Source organism: Bubalus bubalis, chromosome 8 (assembly GCF_019923935.1).
Source record: "Bubalus bubalis isolate 160015118507 breed Murrah chromosome 8, NDDB_SH_1, whole genome shotgun sequence".
In the NCBI taxonomy this organism is placed as follows: Eukaryota; Metazoa; Chordata; class Mammalia; order Artiodactyla; family Bovidae; genus Bubalus; species Bubalus bubalis.
In genome coordinates this window covers 53,698,018-53,717,923 of record NC_059164.1, presented here as the reverse complement: position 1 = coordinate 53,717,923, position 19,906 = coordinate 53,698,018, and the positions used below count along the sequence as shown (strand labels likewise).

The following is a 19,906-nucleotide window of genomic DNA, read 5'->3' as shown; positions in this document are numbered from 1 at the left end:
TTGTCTGATGAATGCTTAAAATGACAGTTTATAAAAGAGGTGCCCAAACATACTCCCTGATGTTGAGGGCGTGATGCACTTCACAATTTAACCAGCAACTGCATTGAAGAGGGTCCTGTGGGGCTGTATCAAGTTTCCCGTTGATTTAATGGTGCTTATATATTACTGGCTTTTTTCATTTTATGTGGTGATCCTCACATGATGACATCTTTACTATGTATTTTTTAAATGCACACATTCTTATTTATACATTTATGTGGTTGAAGATAAGCAGTAGCAAAAATAAATTACTGTTCAAGATCATTACAAGTGACTTCATAAACAGCAATTAAAGTGTTTTTTTTTAGTATTTCTTTTCAGCTCATACTAAAACCTAAGTAATGTAGGATAATTGCCTTTATGTACTATATTAGAAAAACGAACAATGCAAAAGCAAGATACCATGTGAAATGCTTCATGATAGATTTAGATGATGATTACCATTAGGAAAAAATGATTATAATGTGGTTTTCTAATTTTTCAAAAATATATTTTCCCACTTATTAAATTATGTGCTGATAATAGAAATTTTAATTAATAAAATTTCACATGCATGTTGTACCTGCTTTAATCAGCACTTCCAAATCATTCTATGTGATTTTAGCACTAAATCTGTATTTTTTCCTACTTTGTATTATTTGTGTAGAGAGACTTGATGGAGGGTTTTAATAAAGACAATTTATGGTAAAATTTTGATCAGATATAGTTTTATTAAGTAATTTTTCTTATAGTGGAGCAGTCTGTTTTGTTAAGGAAAAAATAAAGCATGTAAAAAACAGCTTCTCTATAAATAAGCCCTATTTAACTTGTATTTTCGAATCTTAATGCCTTCCACAAGTATATATTTGCTGTCCCACAGATTCTATAAAAAGTTTCTGGAATGATTTTCTAATGTATGTGCTCAATCATTAGAAATTAAGTATAACATTATTATTAATAAAATACAGAGGTCATTCTTTTCAATTAACATGTACCCTTTGAAGAAAAAGCTTTCTGCTACCCTTCGAAATTTTTCATGGCCCATGAACAATTCACTCCCTCTCCTCATTACAGGGTCCAAAATGTCTCACCTCATATACAAACAGCTCCCCTCTATAACTGAATAAACACTCCCTTAATGTTCTCCTCACCGAAGTTGCCTTAAGTTGAGCTGTGTATACAGAATTTCAAGATCTGTATCTATTCATTCACTAGTTTTGATAAATAAGAACCAGTTTCTTTTCACTAATTGTTGAAACAGCTGATGAAAACCTTTCCTAGCTTTCAGTATAGAAGACATTCACGCTGTGACAGTAGATGCACCATGAGGGCTCAGAGAAGAGGAGGGAGTGATTCAGCCAGCCCGGCTTGTCAAGGAAGATTTTAGGAAGGGCATTTTAATTGGGTCATGAAGATAAAGGGGGGATCAATGGGCAGAGGAAAGGGAGGAGGAATTCTGTGTAGAAGGAAACAGGTACACAAAGACAGGAAGCTGTGAAAAAGCACAGAATATTGGGGACCATTCAGTATTTTGTCTTAGATGACCATACCTCATGCAAAGAGTAGATAGGCAAGATCTAATTCTGGAGGACCTTGTTCATTATACCCAGAAGTCTTGACGTTTATTCTTAGGTGTTAAACAGCCATTGAAGATTTTTTTCAGCTAGAAACTGAAAAAATGGCAGATGTATATTTTAGAAAGACAACTTTGTCACAGTGTGGCCTAGGTATAGGCAGTCCAAAAGAAGAAAAGGAAACAAATTTAAGAAGCAGAGTCAATAATACTTCAATTGGATATGAGCTGTGAAGTGCTGGGAAGAATTAAAAAAAATAACTTGAGTTTTGAAAAATGAGAATTAAACTACTTGAGTTCATTATTGATTAATAGCTAGGAGGTCTTGGGCTAATCACTTAACCTAAGATTCATTTTTTTTTTATGAACTAGAAGGAAAAAATAACTAATAGGATTATTTTAGGAATTAATAAAATTATGCTTATAAAATGTTTAGCACATTAATTTATTCAAAAAATATTTATTGAGTGCCTACTATGTACTAGGAACTTTGCTAGTAGATAAAATACCCAGCAGAAACTGATATCAGATACTTATCTTTATGAAACTCACTATCTAGGGGATATAGATATCAATTTAATAATCACATACATAAATGTAAAATTGTGGCTGTGACATTCAAAGGAGATATGAAAGTTTCTTTGAGAGCATAAAATAGAGACAGCAATGGCAGTAATGTGGTCAACAAAGACTTGAGGATTTGAGTGAGTAGAAGTTAATCAGATAAAAAATAGGAGTGAAGGAGGGTATTTTTGTACTAAGTCAAAAAACAAATATATACAAATAATAGTTATTAGAAAATACAGATGCATTGTTTCTGACTAGCTTTAGCTTATTTTATTTCCTATACCCTTGTAGCAAGAATTGATACATTAGTAGGGTAACATCTACAAATGGCCCTTATGTTTTGACTGATAATTGGAAGAAAACTGGTTTTATGAAAGCATACTTATTCATTACTCATGTTGTAGTGCTATGCAGTGTCTTTCATATATTGACCATTTTGATTGATGATTTATCTCATATAATATTCACTGCTCATGGGCAAAGGTATCTTATTGTGGTCACTTTTCAGTGTTTATTGATACATATTACATTGTTATTAGAAGTGGATTGTGTGTGATTCTGAGTGTCTCTTTGTTTTCATCCATATTTCCTAAATCCTGTGTTATTATGAGATGCAGAATATGGCATTAAAATATACCTTTGAATCTTCTTAAAATATTTGTAGTATTGGGGCAGCAAGTTTTGCCATAGTCCACCCACTGTGTGTGCTGGAATTGACTTAGATGACCATTACATTTTTTAATAGTTTATTATTATTATGGAAACATTACTTCTCCTCCTTTGTTAAGAAATCTTATGTGGCAACAGCCAGTTGCAATTCTTTCACGAAGTCTTCCAACCAGACATCTTGTATAATATAAGGATAAAGATAGACCCTACTTCACAAGACTGTTGTGAGGATTAAGTGACTTTAATAGATTAAAAGAGTGTCATATATGGTGGTGTTGTTTATCACTAAGTCGTGTCTGACTCTTTGCAACCCCATGGACTCTACCCTCCAGTGTCCTTTATTCATGGGATTTTCCAGGTAAGAATACTGGACTGGGTTGCCATTTCCTTCCCCAGGGGATCTTTCCAACCCAGGGATTGAGCTGGCATCTCTTGTATCTCCTACATTGGCAGGCAGATTCTTTACCCCTGAGCCAAGTGTTCAATAAAAATTAGCTGTAAGAATTACAGGTCAGTTATGGGTCGATTACAGTTAACCCTTGAGCAACACATGGGTAATCCACCTGTAACTTGTAGTCAGCCCTCCATCCCTGCAGTAGCTCCAAATCCTGGGATTCAACCAATCATGGATTGTGTAGTACTGTAGTATTATCTATCGACACATATCTGTCTATGGATGGACCTGCATAGTTGAAAACCATGTTGTTGAATGGTCAACTGTATCTTCATGTAACAAAAGACTTTTCTTTTATACAATCTTTACATTGTCAAGTATGCAAGTACCCTGATAAAACTACTCGAAGGAAGAGGAATAGTTCCCTTAACACCTCACTCTATGTCCAGGTCTGCTCTGGTAGAGCCTCTGCTATGCTGTAGATACTGTAGACCTGCTCAGTTCAATCAATAGTTGGCTCAGTTCATTGGCTGTAGACCTGCTCAGTCAATGACCAATCACAGACTGTTACTGAGGACCTAAAAGTGGCTATTCTGAAATAACATGTGCTATAAATGTAAAATACATACAGGATTTAGAAGACTTATTACAAAAGGAAAAATGTAAAATATCTCACTAAGAATGTTAATACTGATCACATGCTAAAATGATAATATTTTGGAATATATTGGGTTAAAATAAATAAAATATATTATTAAAATAAATTTCACATTTAAAAATCCTTTTAACATGGCTACAACTGCATTTAGAATTCCATATGTGGTTCACATTATATTCACCTTATATTTCTACTTGACATCACTAGTCTGAAGGCCTTGGAAATGTGGGGCAGTGTAGCTTCATTTGGGCCTGGAATCAATTCTCTTATTCTAGTTACGTATGGCTCTACCAGAAATCTTATGTGCAACCATAATCTAAGCCTCTGAAATGGCCCCAACTCAAATGCGTTTTGTTGAGTTTCCTATTCACACATCCTGTAAAGCAGAAGGAAGGCCTCTTACAAGGTATTGATGTATGTCAACAGGCAAGTTTAAGTGCTGTGTTTTAGTAATAGGGCATATTTTAGGAGGTTTTAAACTGTGACATTCATGTATCTGCTTAATTCAGAGAGAGCAGAAAATCTACATGCCTATATTTAAAGCCATACTATCCTGTAAGTAAGTAAGTGTTAGTCGCTCAGTCGTGCCTGACTCTTTGAAACCCCATGGACTGCAGCCCACCAGGCTCCTCTGTCCATGAGATTTTCCAGGCAAGGATACTGGAGTGGGTTGCCATTTCCTCCTCCAGGGGATCTTCCCACCCCAGGGATCGAACCCTGTCTCCTGCACTGCACGCAGATTCTTTACTGACTGAGCTACAAGGGAAGCTGGATAAGCTCAAATAGGAAAAAAAAATAATTTGTTAAATAAAAATATATTCATTTCTACAACTACTTTTGAAACAGAGGGGAGAATAAAATGAATATGTGGATGTTTTGTTAGGATAACGTCACTATGTAGAATTTTTTTCCACTTGTGTTGTTTAACTGATTTCAAAGAGAAAGTTACTGACAAATAATTTGAATTTAAAAACTTTGCACACAAAACTAAATCTCTTTAAGACATATCTTTATTATATCTAGATATTGCTCTCCATTATTCTGATCTTAGATGCCCAATGTAAAATATATATACTTAATCATCGAACACCCTTTGTAGCCTAGTCAGGTGTTCTACATTTACTCCCAGATAAATAAGACTAGCAGGTACAGCTTAACTTTAAAACACAAAAACAGGAGATGTCCACGTGACCTAAAGTAGAGATGTTGTTTGATTCCTCTTTTTAACATGAAAATAGTTGAAGAAATCTAAGATGTGAATATGTTATTTCACTGAAGTTAACATTTTTTAAAAGGTATTACCTTTAAAAAGAGAAATTACCTTGGTAAAAATTAATATAGTCATTTTATGTATGAGGTCATAAAAATTAGGGATCTATTGTCTTGCATTTAATTTTAATTGTACCAGTATGACCATGGAAAAGTCAGTTTGTTTCTTTGGACCTCAGTTTTCTGGCATGCAAAATAAGTAGCTCAGGTTGAAAAATCCTCTCCACGTTCAATATTCTAAAATTTCAAGATTCTACTATGTTGGAATCAACTTCTGCTGTTGTTAAAGTATTGCTGTCTTACTGTGTATACTAAGGCATATTATATAACTTTCCAAAGCATCAGATTTTTTCACCTATAAAGAAACTACAGCTTTATGTATTTTGGAGGGTGGAGCTTCATATGAATAGCTTTCAAACTGAGGTCTCTAGTTGACTTATTATTAATTCCAATTACTCATGATGGAAAATACAACTCAAATTGCATGATCATAGTATTTAAATTTAATGTGATACTATGGTAACAGTAAATATTATTGTGTTAGTTTTTAAATTATCATCAAATGTTATTTTGTAATACTAGCTTTTTAGTTTAACTTTGGTTAGAAATGTCCAATAAAGATTGTTGTTTTTTAGTAAATGAATCCTCTTACCTCCAAAATTGCCAGCACAGTTAGAAACTTGTCTTCAAATAATTATAATAAGGGAAACACATATTCATTCTAGCAGTTTATATAATATTTTAAATTCATTAATATAGTGTTCTGTCAAGTAGTTAGCTATTATTATCCCCATTTTACAGATGAGTATCTTGATACTCAAAAACAACTGTCCAAAATCACATTGAGTCAGACTCAAAATTAAGCTTTCTAATCCTAAGTCCAATATCCTATCAAAGACAGTACATTCTCATCATTATTTTTCATAGGAGATTTCATAATTAGGTTATTAAGCCATCTGCTTACGATGCCTATAGTTTTTCTCAATACAGTTTCATCGTTGTGATTAAGACATGTCTCCCTATGGAGGACACTATAGCATGTGAATGAAGGCTTTAGATTTCATTTCTATAAAGCCAACCTCTACCACTGTTTTTATCATCAACTTCATGGTATGGAGATTATCCTAAGGATTACCCATGATTAGGATTACCCATGATAAGAATTCCCTGAAATCCTTATCATGTTATTATTAAGTGATTTCAGAGTTTTAATGTTTTGGGGTAGTGTTAGATATTTTGTGTGATGAGGTATGTTCAGAGATCAGAAAATAACTGTTTCAATTAATCTACTTTAAAGTATGGCTGATTCATGTTGAGATTTGACAGAAAACAACAGAATTCTGTAAAGCAATTATCCTTAAATAAAAAATTAAATTATAAAAGCTCTCATATGGCTATCTATAATATTATATTTACTTAAATTTGGTTTTATTTTTATATGGCTTTAAATAAGTGGTGCTCTAGGTGAAATTTAGAAATCTTTAACATAGAAGCCATAATATTTATTAGTGAGTTTGCCATGCATCATTCAGAGCAGCTCTTACATAGCAATTCATCTTGGTGGCCTACAGTGCACCAGTACTACCTAGTCTAACAAATAACAGTAATTATTACAAACACAATTTATCAACATTTTCAGTTGTTAGATGTGCTTGAAGAGCTTTGACTACCTGAAGTTCCCAAAGTTAAAATGTTTGAAATGACAGGTCACCAGTCTTGTTAAATTATGTTCTCATTACAAAGTTATTATTTCAAGACACAGCCTAGTATGGTATAAAACCAAAGAGAATGATAATGTATATATATATATATATATATATATATATATATATATATCTAATATATGGCAAACAACACTAAGAAATGTTGTAGAAAAAGTGGCAACAAGTAGTAGTAGAAATTTTAAGTAACACCTCAACTATTAAAAAAAATTGAGAAGAAAGAGTGGAAGAAGGTAAAAAAGGAAAGAAAGACAGAAGGGATGAAGAAGCTTCAACTGTGATCTATAATAATCTTAGAAAGTCTTAGAAAACTGGATCTTTGATTCTGAAATATGTTAAGACAAGATACAGAGGCTTGGGCAAATTACTGCCCCCAAATAGTATCTATTATTTTATTTATCCCAACTCCAACCAGTATCCTGGCTTTTATCCATGTATACATAAGCAGTAAAACTAATCTCTGTGATAGAACAATAATGATTAAAGAACTGATATATGTACAGCTTAAATCTTAGCTCAAGAATCACCAACAATTGTTAAATAATCACAGATTTAAAGAGAATGGCTGCCATAAATTGAATCTCCATTATTATATATGCATATCTTTCTAATGTATTCTATCCAAGTAAAAAATGTTCCTCTAAAACTGTAATAACATAGAATATATGAAGAAATGTACAACTCACTAATAAAAGAGATAATGCAAATTAAAAATCAATATAATATTTGGGTAGACATTTTACAAAAAAAAATGAATGGAAGATAAACACATGAAAAGATGCTTGGCATCATTAGTTGTTAGAGAAATGTAAATTATTACCAGTATGCTTCAATCACTATTCACCAAAATTGTTATAATAAAGAAGACAAATAATAACAACCATTAGCAAGAATAAGGAGAAACAAGAACCTGCATTCACTTCTGGTGGAAATGTGAAATGGTACAATCATTCTGGAAAACAGGTTTTCAGTTTCTTTAAAAGTTAAATATATATTTACTATATAACCCAGTAATTCCACTCTATTGTATTTATGTTAGAGGAAGAAAACATACATACACATAGGCATTTATGCAGCTATCTATGTAGCAGTACCTGTCTCCTGAGAAACCTGTATGCAGGTCAAGAAGTAAAAGAACTCTGTATGGGACAATTGATTGGTTCAGGATTGAGAAAGGAGTAGGACAGGGCTGTCTTCTCTCACCTGTTTATTGAACCGATACAAGGAGCACATCATGAGAAATGCTGGACTGGATGAGTTATAAGCTGGAATCAAGATAGGTGAGAGAAACATGAACAACCTCAGATATGTACCACTCTAATGGCAGGAAGTGAAGAGGAACTACAGAGCCTCTTGATGAAGATGAAGGAGGAGAGTGAAAGAGCCGGCTTTAAATTAAATATTTAAAAGAAAACTAAGTTCATGGTATCCAGGCTCCATTACTTCATGGCAAATAGAAGGGAAAGGAGGAAGTAGTGACCAATTTCCTCTTCTTGGGCTCTAAAATCACTGCAGACAGTGACTGCAGCCATGAAATCAGAAGACAGTTGCTTCTTGGCAGGAAAGCTATGACAAACCTAGACAGTGTGTTGAAAAGCAGACATTACTCTACTGACCAAGGTCCATAAAGTCAAGGCCGTGGTCTCCCCAGTGGTCACATACAGTTGTGAGAGCTGGACGGTAAAGAAGACAGAGCGCCAAAGAATTGATGCCTACAAACTTGGTGCTGGAGAAGACTTCTGAGAGTCCTTTGGACAGCAAGGAAATCAAACCAGTCAATCTTAAGGGAAATCAATCCTGAATACTCATTGGAAGGACTGATGCTGAAGCTGAAGCTCCAGTATTTTGGTCACCTGATGCAAACAGCTGACTCATTGGAAAAGTCTCTGATGCTGGGAAAGATTGAGGCAGAAAGAGAAGAGGGCTTCAGAGGATGAGATGGCTGAATGGCATCACTGATGCAAAGGACATGAACTTGGGCAGACTTCGGGTAATGGTGAGGGGCAGGGAGGCCTGGCATGCTGCAGTCCATGGGGTCGCAAGGAGTTGGATGTGAGTGGGTGACTGAACAACAACAACAACAACAACAACAACGTAGAGGCAGTATCTATAACAACCGAAAGTTAAATCAGCTCAAATGTCCTTCAACTGCTGAATGGATAAATGCTACATAACCAGAATACTATTCAACAATAAAAAGGAGTGAAATGCTGACATATGCTGCAACACAAGTGGGCCACAAAAACATTTTGCTAATGAAAGAAGCCAGATATTTTGTAATTCCATTTATACGAAATGTCCAGAAAAGGTAAATTGATAAAAGCAGAAATATTAGTGGTTGCCTGAGGCCAGAGGTAGGGAAGAGCTGTGACTGCAAATGGGCAAAAGGGAAATTTTGGAGCGATGGAATGTTCTAAAATCGGATTGTGGTAGTGATTTTACAGCTCTAAATTTTCTAAAAACACTGAATTGTACACTTAAATAGTACTCTTAACTTGGATGAATTTTATGGAATACACGTTATACCTTTACGCAGTTGTTTAAGAAAAGAGGCTTAAAAAATGGTAATACCACATAGTACATTTCCTATGTCAGTGGAACCCAAGTTGGAAATGGTACTGCTAGTACACACTGTAGTGGCACTCTATGTGAGTGGCTTAAAGCAGAGTGAGGGCCTGAAACGCCAATTCTAAGTGTGAAGAATTCCAAATAAGAATACCAGAAAAGCAGAGAACTTTGACAGTAGTCCATAGGGTTCACTCCATGGTTCATACAAACACACATGTAGGTGAGACAATGAAATGCATGTCATGTGACCAGTAAAGTACACACGCTGTCCAGCATTCTGAAACTTTTCAAAATGATTTCAGATAAATTGTGTACTTTATATATAAACAGTGAGTAGACAAAATATACATTGTTTCAACAAAATTTACAAGCAGTTCTCATAGAGGTATAATAATAAAGGATAGGAAAGAATAAAATTAATGTTTTATGTCTAGTATTGAACATTTAAAAATTATGTTTTATGTCTCCAGCTAGAATATAAGATGTTTGAGGCCAGCACTCAAGCATAAATCATTTACCTTTGTATTCTTAAAAGAATCTACTGTTACTATAAATCCAAGTGGCCAGTAGCTGTCCTATATATGATAGTTATTGAATAGTGATTATTAAACAGGCAGGAGAAGCTCTCTGTGACTGACTCTGGCTCTCATTTCAACATTCGTCTTTGAAATCTAACAGGAGACAGACAAAGACTGAAAAACATGGAGTGTTTAATTGTTCATGGCTTAAGAGCTGGCAAAACATGAATTGATACCCAATAATACTGTGTCAAATTGAGTTTCTCAATTCTTTAAATCACCTCACCTTTATAGCCCTTGGTTATAAAGGTTCACTTACTGATATTCTGAACTCCTTTCAGCCATGTTAATAATTTCTCCTCAAGATTGGCTCTACCACTCTTTTCTCACTGGTACAACCTTGTTCACTGGTTACATGAATTATTTTGTAAAATGACTACGGTATCTTAATGCAGTCTTGCAAGCATGGATATCTCCAGGATGCATCAAATTATACTTAAATAAATTGCATGTACAATTCTGAACTAAGAGCAAGTACTCAAAAATACGTTTATAACTAGTAAATATAGAATATTTATCTTTAAGATTAATGACTTTATTTGTATAAAGTCCTCTACAACTATTATTTTTATAATCAGGTTTATATATATATAACAAAGAATGAGAAAACTGTTAATAGTGGTTATATCTGGGTAACCAAATGAAAGGTAATTTTTTAATCTATTTTTTAATTTCTATGATTACCATATATTCTTTGTTTTAGAAAAAAATACACATAATTAAAAGAAGAAAATAGTTTATTCCTCTGGAAGCTCAATTAGCACATAGAACACAAATTTCCATTTTTTGGAGCCAGTGGCTCTTTTTTTTTTCTACTCAGCTATTTCAATTAATTTGAAAGCTCTTTTAGCTCACTCAAAACTGTACGAATTGCTAAAATTTATACCTCATACATTTCTATTGCTATGAAAATCCCACCAACGGCATCTTTGGGGATCAAATATTATTTAGCTGACACTGCTGTCCTTTGGATTATCTATGTACTTGTTAAGTAAGGCAAGCCTTTGGCATTTCTTAGAACTATTTGAAGAACTGAAGAAGCTTATTAAGAAAATGAGTTTGTGCTTTTTTATTCTCTGTAAATAATAAGAGATTTGCTGTAGGCGTCAAGCCTTAAAAGTGTTATGGTGACCCTTTTCTAAACAAGGCATAAATTGGCCTTCAACAGTATGTAACTTAGGATCAATTCCAACTTCACAATTCATTTCCTTTTATGTCTGTTTTAGTGTGTTGTGTTTCTAATTGAGAGCCAAATTTTGATTTTATTTAAAATCAAACAATGTAGACCAAAAAGCTGAGCTGTTCTAAAACCAGAACTATGTTTTATGTCATACTTTGTGGGCTACCAACTTGCCTGGAGAATCCCAGGGACAGGGGAGCCTGGTGGGCTGCCATCTATGGGGTCGCACAGAGTCGGACACGACTGAAGCGACTTAGCAGCAGCAGCAGCAGCAGCAGCTAGTTTTTAACTATGTGCATGGTCTTCTAAATGACAGAAAAATTGCAGATTAGGTAGGTTGAAATAAAGCATCAAAATGATAAGCTCCAATTAATCATGCAAATTATGTTGAACATTTTGTTAATAAAACAGTTTTTATAGTTTCCAGTTTAAGCTTTACATTATCATATGCTTATAAGATTTTAATGGTTTATATTACCATGATCCTAGTGTTCTTAATGCTTACATATGTATTGTATCTATGTATTAGTAATTCTCAAAAAGTTTAAGAAAGCACCTTCAGAAAACATACTCTATAAGTGCATAATACTCCATCAGGTTATTAAGAAATTTTTCCATTCTAACTGCTAATCTCACTCAGTTGTATAGAAAGCTATATGTGAAATGCAGTAGCCAATTTGCATTTAATTAGAAATTAATTAATTATAATTAGAAATATATGTTTCATATTGTCCCATAATATATTCTAGAGTAAGTATCAATACATAATACAATGAATTTAACTTGATTTGGGGGCTCTTTTTTTAAATTAAGGGGATTTAGATCATAAGTTTATTATTTCTCATAGCACTTTTAGCATCATTTGAAAACATTTTATTTCCAGATTTCTTCAGAGGATGTCAAAGAGTTTATAGACATTAATAATTTAATTGCAGTTCTAAGGCCCCTGCAAAACAAGATAAAAAATGTTGTTTTATCATCAGGTTATTTGGTAAGATTCATATTTGCCTCTAAGGTACTTTTTGTAATATCATAATTAAATATACTGTATCTCTTTATCATTAATTTATTCAAAGTTTATTGAGTATCTAGTAAATTTCTAACACTTCAGCTTATGTATAGACAGCAAATAAATCAGCAAAGATATCCTCACCCTTGGAATTCATAGCCTATTAATATTAAATATATGAAAATGAGTCTTTTCCTAAAAGAAAATTATATGAATGGTAAATGGCAAAACTATGAGGCCATGATTGGCAAAAAAAAAAAACAAAAAAAACAAACAAAAAAAACAACTAATTTCCATATAGTTCTTCTTACTATCCTCTTTAAATTAAGCAAGATTAAGGTATTTCTCTTTAAAAAACACCTCACACAAAAAAATAAAAACAAAAACAAAAACCTCACACTCGAGATATATCAAAAAAAAAAACAACTCCAAAGTAAAATAAAAATTGAGTTAACAGCAGTGTCCTAATTTTATAATCATGATCCCTGTGATGTTTTTGGTTCACCTCTCTTTGGGTATCTTCCAGTTTGTCAGACTCACCACATCCCAAGTGAAGTCATCATTCTGTCACCCAAATGACTTATCTTCCATTGTTTCTGTTTCTTTAAATGGCACTGCAGTCCACCTCACTAATGAGGAAAAATATCTAAGATTTTTATCTCCTCTCTCATCCTCATTTTTTAAATTCAATCTATTGCCAGTTATTTCTAATTCTAGTTGATAAATATCTTTTGATTTTGTCTGTTTTCCATTATCCTAATTGCCATCGTCTATGCTACCTCCTCTTATTTAAGGGCATCAACACTTTCCCATCTAATTTTCCCTGTATAGCCAGATATTTCTGCAATCCAAGTTTGACCATGTCACTTCCCTTTTCTCCTATTTCCCTTTGACACTTGTAATAAAAGCCCACCAGGCATGACATGACTGGGGCCCCCCTAACCTACTTCTCTCCCAGTCTCATTCATCCCTTGGCTTGACCTATGCTCCCAGTGCTCCAGCCATACTTAACCTCTTTCTGCAGTCCCAGTTAACCAAGTTCTCTTTTGCCTTCCTCAAACCATTTAATAAACTGTTATCTGAATCACATGTATAACACATTCAAATTTTCCTCCTGTCTTCCAGCCCTCTAACCCTTCACTCTTAATAAGTAGAATTTATACTCATTTTTCAAATCTGAGATTTAAAATCTTTTAAAGGAGGTCGTTGGCTTCCCAAATGGTGCTGGTTGGTAAAGAAACCTCTTCCAGATGCAGGAGACAAAAGAGATACAATTTTGATCCCTGGGTCAGGAATATCCTCTGGAGGAGGGCATGGCAACCCACTCCAGTATTCTTGCCTGGAGAATCCTAAGGACAGAGGAGATTGGCGGGCTACAGTCCATAGGGTCACAAAGACTAGAAGATGATTGAAGCAGCTTATCTCTCTTTCTCTCTCTCTCTCTCTCTCTCTCTCTCACACACACACACATACACACACAGGAGGTTTTATCCATCTGCTTCACACCAACACACAAATACACACTTACCTTGAGTCTATTCCCACTCTTACGACATTTAGGATATGTGATTATTTGTTTCATATCCATCTACTCTGGTAAGGACCAAATCTGAATCCTATAATATAAAAGAGTTTGCACACTATAGATGCACAGTAAATTTTGTTGAATGCAAATGAAAGTATCTGAGAACTAGTTTAAAATTTTTCACAGTGATTTCCAGCAGAGAAAGGAAAAAAAATTAAAAAGATAAATCTTCACAAAGTTTTTCATAAGAATGTATTTAATCTCTTCACTGTTACTTATAGATTGAGTATTAAATACATTTTAAATAGGATCCTTACAATATTCATATATATATGTTGTGAACTTGAAGTGGAAAATGCCTTCAAAACCCATTATTGGTAATTTTATGATTTGTATTTTAGTTGTAAATGCTGTGGCATGGTGTAAATAGCTGAGAAAAGCAGTCTCTGGCAAATGGAATGGTTAAGAATGTAAAGAAAATCAAAATTTGATTTAAAAAATAACTACCAATATTAATAAAAATCCAAATGTAATTCTTACAAATATGGTAAATAAAAATGGGTTTTGAAGCTTAGACTTTATATCTCCTTTGATTCATGAGCTAATTTTCAAAGCTGAGTTATAAGCTTTAGTTTATATTGTACCTCAGGCACAGGCAGACTCATACAATAGCTGCACTTCAAGTGTCACTATAATGTAGTAAATGTAATAAAATTACATTTAAATAATGTAAAAAATCTAATTTAAACAGGAGAAAATGAAATTTAAAGTTGAAGTTAATGCCTTTTTTGGCTCCTGATGTTGTCCTTTCCTGCCACAGACCTATACTGGTGCCGCTAGCTTTTTCGTTTTAATATTTGGTAATACAGTACAGCTCTAGAGAAATATATAATTATTTAGCCACTCTACTCTAGATAAGAAATGATCATCTGACAAACAGCTTTAAACAAGGTGGCATAGATGTCATTTGTTAAGGATAAAATTGGCATTTAGTTACCACCAACGTATAAATTCCTGACCTCTCAATGAAGTTGTATTTTTTTTTTTGAGGTAAATTGTGTTTTATAGCACACTGACTGGACTGTTAAACTTTTAGAAGCAGAATGGGATAAATGTTTTTAAGTTAAGAAGTAACTGGAATAGAATATTTTTAGCAATGCTTATTTAAATATTAGAAAACTATAGTGAATTTTTTAAATAGAAGAGTAGCAAGTTTAGTAGTCTCAGCAAGTGTTCTAGTAAAAAAAGTGTTTTACTTTCTTTTTAACTTTTCAGTCTCCAGTTTCCTCATTTATAATACAGAAATAATAATATTATTCTTACAGGAGTTGTGTGAGAACCGAATGAATTATTGTATATAAAGGATGTACAACATTATTTGACACATGCAACCTAGATAGCATATTGAAAAGCAGAGACATTACTTTGCCAACAAAGGTCCGTCTAGTCAAGGCTATGGTTTTTCCAGTGGTCATGTATGGATGTGAGAATTGGACAGTGAAGAAAGCTGAGCACCAAAGAATTGATGCTTTTGAACTGTGGTGTTGGAGAAGACTCTTGAGCGTCCCTTGGACTGCAAGGAGATCCAACCAGTCCATTTTGAAGGAGATCAGCCCTGGGATTTCTTTGCAAGGAATGATGCTAAAGCTGAAACTCCAGTACTTTGGCCAGCTCATGTGAAGAGTTGACTCATTGGAAAAGAGTCTAATGCTGGGAGGGATTGGGGGCAGGAAGAGAAGGGGACGAGAGAGGATGAGATGGCTGGATGGCATCACCGACTCGATGGACGTGAGTCTGAGTGAACTCTGGGAGTTGGTGATGGACAGGGAGGCCTGGTGTGCTGATTCATGGGGCTGCAAAGAGTCGGACACGACTGAGCGACTGAACTGAACTGAACTGAAAGAGTATCTATACACATTAGCTAGCATCATCATATTCACATTATTTAAAAATATATTTAGGGAATTCATGCAAATGAAATTTTCCTTAAGTAGACAGAGGATCTAAAATTATCAGGGTTTAGTATGGCTTATTGGAGAAGGCAATGGCAACCCTCTCCACTACTCTTGCTTGGAAAATCCCACGGACGGAGGAGCCTGGTGGGCTGCAGTCCATGGGGTCGCTGAGAGTCGGACACGACTGAAGCGACTTAGCAGCACCAGCAGCAGTATGGCTCATGCTGCTGCAGGCGACAAGTGCTCAGTCATGTCTGACTCTTTCAACCCCATGGACTGTGGCCCACCAGGCTCCTCTGTCCCTGGGATTCTCCATGCAAGAATACTGGAGTGGGTTGCCATTCACTTACTCCATGGGATCTTCCTGACCCAAGGATTGAACCTGGGTCTCCTACATTACAAGTGGATTCTTTACTGCCTGAGCCATCAGGGAAGCCCAAAATTTATAAAACATTGCATTAATTTACTTTAAAATTGAAAATTTTAAACACTTTATTCCCATAAATGTAAATTTTTACTTTATCATTGTATTGATATCTAATTAAGAAACCCTGTAAAGCACATTTGTAACTGCTCCCCTCTCCCTCTGCAAAACACAGTTTTAAATGAGTACATATTTTTTTCCTGCTGAGCATGAGTTTTGGTGCTGTAAGTGCTAGAAGCTGTCTATATCTGATGCGTGAATGGGTTATTCTGTGAAGCTGAGTCACGGGCTGTGAAAACAGATTACCCTTCAGCTATCATATATCACTATTTCTCATTTTGTTTTAAACAGAATCTTAAGTACTTACCAATCTTCTGACTTACAATACAGTTTTAGACTCTGCTCTGCAAGTGATATAAGTATTTACTTCAGCTCCCAAAGTTTTTTTGGTTACAACCTCAACCCATTTGTCTCTATCAGTTTTCAGAATTGCCGTATGCCTTCTGAATTTCAGTATATATCTACTTGTATTTCATTGTCTGATACAAGTAAACAATGATGAACAGAAATGATTGATTTTTTCATGTTGCAAAAAAATTCTTTACCTTACAAATAAATCCACATTAATGTCATTATTATTCTATTAGGGAGGCCCTCTGATTAATTAAAAATACAATTTATTTAATACCACATTTAGAATATACAACATACCAGGGCTTCCCTGGTGGCTCTGATGGTAAAGAATCCACCTGTAATGCAGAAGACCTGGATTCGATCCCTAGGTTGGGAAGATCCCCTGGAGGAGGGCATGGCAACCCACTCCAGTTATCTTGCCTGGAGAATTTCCATGGACAGAGATGCCTGACAGGTTGCGTCCATGGGGTCACAAAGAGTTGGACATGACTGAGTGATTAACCACAGAACCGCATGTATACAATATAGGGCTTCCCAGGTGGCCCTAGTGGTAAAGAACCTACCTGCCAATGCAGGAGACATAAGAGACACAGACTGAATCCCTGGGTTGGAAAGATCCCCTGGAGGAGGGCATGGCAACCCATACCAGTAGCCTTACCTGGAGAATCCCATGGACAGAGGAGCCTGGTGGACTCAGTCCATATGGGTTGCACAGAGTCAGACATGACTGAAGCAACTTAGTACACATGCATACACAACATCAAGGTATATTGTTTAGGTATTGAATTCCTAATTAACATGAAAATAAATATGACTATTTTCCCAATTCCAGAAATGTTAGATTTTTTAGGTAATTGCAAATGTTCAGATTTTCATTAAATTATTCATTTGTGAATATCAATCAATTGTGTAAGCAAACATTAGCTTTAATACTCACCTGCATTAGATTATATGACTATTTTAGGTTTTTGATAATTTAACCATAAGTATGTGTCTTTTCTTTCTTTTTTTTTTTTAGTATGTGTCTTTTCTGAGTGCACAGTTTTCTTTAAAACATTAAAGTAGATTTGGCTTATTTAGAAGCTCTGAGATACTTGGCGTGAAGGATTTGTTCTTTAGACACATACAAAAATGGCAGTTGTGTTGGAGATAGGATATGAAAGTGATAAACTTAAGCCTGTGTACCACATTTGTATTAAGAGTTGCCAGGATCTTAAAACATATAAGAACAGGTCAAAATTAAAATACATAACTTGAGGGCGAGGAGCAAAATTTGTTCAAATGTGAGTATATAATTTCTTTATCTGTTCAAGCGCATCATGGTCTTCTTTAGAAATTTTTGTATTAATCTCTGAAAATGACAGGTGTCGAGGGTCTTGTGTGATGCACATTCAGAAAAGTTTCGGTCAATAGGTCACATTGCTGGGATGTGTTAGTCAGTAACCCTGTCTCCTGTGGAATTCGCCTTGTTTGAAGTGTTTCCAAAGCAATATATTTGTGTAATGCACATCATTTAAACAATGTGTTTGAGAACAGCTTTACATGGAAAAAGCTAAGAGAATGCTTTATGATTTAAAAAAAAAAAACCGTTGCTCCTTTTGAACACAATGAAACCCCTCAAAGTACATTGGAGATACATAGTAAGACAGAGAACATGAATTCAGGATCATATTACATAATTAAAATAAATATTTAGGACTTAAAAACCCTTTGTGATTAATGTTTAGCTCATTTAAAATACAAGTTCGGTTTATTCATTTTTTAAAGACAAGTATCATTTTAATGTTATTTCTTAAATGAGAAAAGTTTACTCTTAAAACATGTTATATTTTTAAAATGTTTTAAAATACTGTCTGATAAAAGGTTTCAAATTTTATTTTATAACCATCAAATAATATATCTATTTTCTACTGTAATTAAATTTTGAGATCAAATAAAAATGGAAAATATTGATAACCATAGGTTATCCACAGGAGAACGTGGGAAGAACTTTAATCCTTGCTCTTTCGAGTGATACTGTGGAGAAATAATAGACTTTCAGAATGATCTCTTGACACACTTATATTTTCATAAGACTTTAGACTTAGAAGTTTGGTGAAAGTGAAAGTGAAGTCGCTCAGTCGTGTCCGACTCTTAGGGATCCCATTGACTGTAGCCTACCAGGCTCCTCAGTCCGTGGAATTTTCCAGACAAGAGTACTGGAGTGGGTATGAAACAAATATATTGGGTTTAAAGTGGTCAGATTGGGTGTGAATTTTACCTTAACTAGTGAATAGCTTTTGATCTTGAACTAGTGATTTAACCTCTCTGATCCTCAAATTATTGTTTGATGAAATAAGTATCGTACCCTCTACTCCAAGGGAGTGGAGGAATTAAACAAGTATAAAATGCCCAGCAATCTATGCAGTACACAGTCATTAAATGGTTGAACCTTGTTCTTATCACCAAGAAAAGAAGTCTACTTCTCTCATCCTTCTTTCACTTATTTATTCATTTTATTCTGCTTTAAGTTTTGAACTTAATAAAACAAATATATTCGGTGTCCTCTTTGAGCTTACAACTCAATGAAGCAGAAAGGTACATCATATACCTAGCAATATTTGACTTATGAGAGTAGCTTCCCAGGTGGCACATTTGGTAAAGAATATGCCTGCCAATGCAGGAGATCCTAGAGATGCAGGTTTGATCCCTGGATTGGGAAGATGCCTAAGGAAGGAAATGGCAACCCACTCCAGTATTCTTGCCTGGAAAATTCCATGACAGAGGAGCCTGCTGGGCTACAGTCCATGGGGTTGCAGAGTTGGACATGACTGAGAACAGACAGACACACATGCACACAGTAGCTTAGTACATAAATAGAAATAGTAGGTAATTTCAAGTTTCAGTACATGCTCTAGATAAAAATAACAAGGTAAATTTGAGAAAATGATATTTAACCTAAGACTGAAAGATGATTAGGAGCTATCCAGGAGAAAAATGGTAACATGAGAAGAGTGTTTGAATGCCAATCAAGAGTTCAATTTGGACATGAAATATCTGTATAAAATCCAGTGGCAACATTAAATAAGAACTTTATTCAGTTCAGTCACTAAGTCATGTCCAACGCTTTGCAACCCCATGGACTGCAGCATACCAGGCTTCCTTGTCCATCACCAACTCCTGGAACTTGCTCAAACTCATGTCTATTTAATTGGTGATGCCATCCATCCAACCATCTCCTCCTCTGTTGTCCCCTTCTCCTCCCACCTTCAATCTTTCCCAGCATCAGGTACTTTTCCATTGAGTCTTTTCTAATGGGTCCCAGCATCAGGGTCTTTTTCAATAAAGCAGTTTATGATATAATCTATTAGAAGTCTATAAGTCTATTAGTCATTATATGAACAA

The 19,906-nt window shown here is 34.7% G+C and overlaps 1 protein-coding gene across 14 annotated transcripts in view; it reads left to right on the top strand.

Annotated features, from left to right (window-relative positions):
• FOXP2 (forkhead box P2) overlaps positions 1–19,906 on the top strand; it is a 661,296-nt gene that overhangs the window by 362,944 nt on the left and 278,446 nt on the right. The window lies entirely within an intron of this gene.